Source organism: Microtus ochrogaster (genome assembly GCF_000317375.1).
Source record: "Microtus ochrogaster isolate Prairie Vole_2 chromosome 14 unlocalized genomic scaffold, MicOch1.0 chr14_random_2, whole genome shotgun sequence".
Taxonomy (NCBI): Eukaryota; Metazoa; Chordata; class Mammalia; order Rodentia; family Cricetidae; genus Microtus; species Microtus ochrogaster.
Window position 1 is genome coordinate 13114986 of NW_004949097.1, and position 3512 is coordinate 13118497.

Genomic DNA, 3512 nt, shown 5'->3' on the forward strand with positions numbered 1-3512 from the left:
AGTGCTGGGATTAAAGGAGTGCGCCACCATCTCCCGGCTTTTTTTCCCTTCTTTTTTCAGTTTATTTGAGACAGGGTTTCTCTGTGTACCCCTGGCTGTCCTGGAACTTGCTCTGTAGACCAGGCTGTTCTCGAACTCAGTGATCCCCCTGCCTCTGCTTCCTTAAAGGTGCGTGCCACCACAGCCAGGTTTCCTTTATTCTGAGACCAGTTCTCCTGTTGCTCGGGTTGGCCTCCAACCGCTGAGCCTCTAGAGAATGGCCTTGAACTTCTGACCTCTTGCCTCTTCCTTCCAAGGGAGATAAACTTGTACCATTACCAATGAACTTTATTTTATTAAGATAGGGTCTTGCTATGTAGCCCACTTTGGCCTGAAACTGACAACAGTTCTCCTGTCTCAACCTCCCCAGTGTGCAGTTATAAAATGGAATAGAATCATGGCAGGGTGCACCTAGCCACAGACAGGTTGTTCAGTATCTTAAAAAGGGCATTGGAGAGCCGGGTGGTGGTGGCGCACGCCTTTAATCCCAGCACTTGGGAGGCAGAGGCAGGTGGATCTCTGTGAGTTCGAGACCAGCCTGGTCTACGAGAGATACCAGGATAGGCTCCAAAGCCACAGAGAAACCCTGTCTCGAGAAAAAAAAAAAAGGCATTGAAAGTCGGGCGGTGGTGGCACTCCCAGCACTCAGAAGACAGAGGCAGGTGGATCTCTGTGAGTTCAAAGTCAGCCTGGTCTACAGAGTGATGTTTCAAGACAGACAGGGCTGTTACACAGAGAAAACCTGTCTTGAAAAACCAACCAAACATAAACAAAACAAAGGAGATTAGGAAAAAAGCAACCCACAGACTTGGGTTAATAATATAATCAGTATCTTTTTTGTTGTTGTTGTTGTTTTTGAGACTTGTGTTTCAATAGAAGATACCAATGTCAAAGCCGGCAATGGTGGTGCGCGCCTTTAATCCCAGCACTAGGAGGCAGAGGCAGGCGGATCTCCTGAGTTCGAGGCCAGCCTGGTCTACAGAGTGAGTTCAGAACAGCCAGGACTACACAGAAAAACAGTGTCTCAAAAAACAAAGCAAAAAAAAAAAAATGCCCCCTATGTATAGTCCATCTTTATATGGCTTGTTTTTCTTTACTCCTTTAATCTATGACTGTCTGTGAGAATTTTTGTTTTCCCCCTGTAAGCCTAAACCTTTTCTAAAATAATTCAATTAACTTTTTAAGTGAAGAAGGCCGAATGGCTGGTACCTGTATTTCCAGCATTTAGAAAGCTAAGGCCGCATGCTTGCTAAGAGTCAGAAAACACAAGCTGGGCTATTTAGTGAGACTCTGCTTCAAAATCATCATAATGATAAAATCAATAAGCAAGATAACGTAATAGACACTAATGGATTCCTTCCTATGCAACACCCCCTAGAGCTGTGGTTCTCCACCTTCCTGACGCTGCGACCCTATAATACAGTTCCTCATGTTGTGGTGGCCCCAATATAAAATTACTTTTGGTGCTACTTCATAACTGTCATTTTGCTACTGTTATGAATCATAATGTAAACATCTGAACATCTGACCTAATATTCTTGGGCCTCTGGGTATGCTATGAAAGATAGCAAGAAGGTTTCCATCACTTTCAGGGAAGAAAAACAGAATAACAGAAAACATGCATCTCAAGTCACCACACCACACGCATTAAGTATGTGTCTGTGACTTTCAAGCATCAGTTACACACTTTGTGATCCTTTATGTAATGAACTTATTGTTTTATGTTCCATTTCTTTTGGTATTGTGAGATAGGGTTTTGGGTCTTTCACTGATAGCCCAGGATAGCCTAGAATTCACTACATAGCCTAGGCTGTCTTCAATGTCCAGCAGTTAATCCTGCTGCAAAATAGCTTTTAGTTGAGGCCTGACCCCTGTTTGTGTTTAACAGCCCTTTCCAGAGCTTGGGGGGTTGTTGTTATTTTAAATTTGTTTTGTTTGTGTGTGTGTGTGTGACTGAGACATCGGAAAACTGCTACCTTCTACAGCAATGGCCTGAGCTGTTACAGCTGCCCTCAAAACTATTTTTGAAGCATTTGCTGAGTTAGTCCTGAGTACTGATGATAAGGGATGTCCTTCTGTATATGTGTTGCTTTTATTGGTTAATGAATTAAGTTGCTTTGGCCTGTGGCAGGGCAGAATATAGCCAGGCTGGAAGAGATATATAGAAAGAGTAGGCAGAGTCAGAGAGATGCCATGTAGGTACCAAAAGATGCCTGCTGGAACCCTACCAGTAGGCCACAGCCTTGCTGTGAAAACATAGGTTAATATAAATGGGTTAATTTAAGATGTAAGAGTTAGTTAGAAACAGTGCCTGAGTCATTGGCCAAACAGTGTTGTCATTAATATAGTTTCTGGGTGATTATTCAGCTCTGGGCGGTCAGGAAACGAACAAGCAGTCTCTGTTTATGAAATGGTGCCCAATTTCAGATACACAGTAGGACAGATTCAGACATGAAAGACCTCTAAATGACACAGTGTGTTTAAAAAATGTATGTAGGCTTGGAAGAAAGAAGAAAAAGAGTATAGACAACTAAAAAAAGAAATAGTTTTAAAAATAAAGCAAAGTCTTTAAAGAGACAGTAAAAGTAATATAAAAGAGTACAGACAGGGGCTGGAGAGATGGCTCAGCGGTTAAGAGCACTGTCTGCTCTTCTAAAGGTCCTGAGTACAATTCCCAGCAACCACATGGTGGCTCACAGCCATCTATAATGAGATCCGGTGCCCTCTTCTGGCTTGAAGGCATGCTTGCAAGCAGAATACTGTATACACAATAAATAAATCTTAAAAAAAAATAAAAGAGTTCAGACAGTCATAGATTAAAGGAGTAAAGAAAAATAAGCCATATAAAAATGGACTATACACAAGGGGTCTGGATTATGTATATTATTGTGTTTTCTTTGAATTTTTTTGACTGCAGAGAGACATTTGTTTCTGAGGGCTGCTAAGCTAAACCAACATAAAAGGTAGCTTGACATCAAAATTTGAGTCTAAGGATATGTTACTTTAGAAAAGAGGTTCTGCTTTTGTTTCCACAGATGAGACCCTGTGGATTCCTTTCAAGCTAATGTGGTTTGATAGAACAAGACCCCCTAAAAGGTCTCCATGAACCCTAAAAATACTTCACGCAACAAACAACAGGAAGTGGTTTGGAGAAAACTATGCCCAAATTCCCAAAATGATTGTTTGTAAATGTTTGTTTTCATTGGTATGGATCTTGGTGGAAGGAGAAATCACGTTGCTCCCTGACTTCTACTGTGGTAGGTGTGCAAACCCCCCCCCACACATGTTGAAATAAGAGCGGCGGGGCTGCTTTCCGCCGCACCCGGCCGCCCACATGGCTAGCTTAGCTTATGTCCCGAAATAATTACACAGAAACTGTATTCTTTTAATCACTGCCTGACCCATTAGTTCCAGCCTCTTATTGGCTAGCTCTTACATATTGATCTAACCCATTTCTATTATTCTGTGTGGCC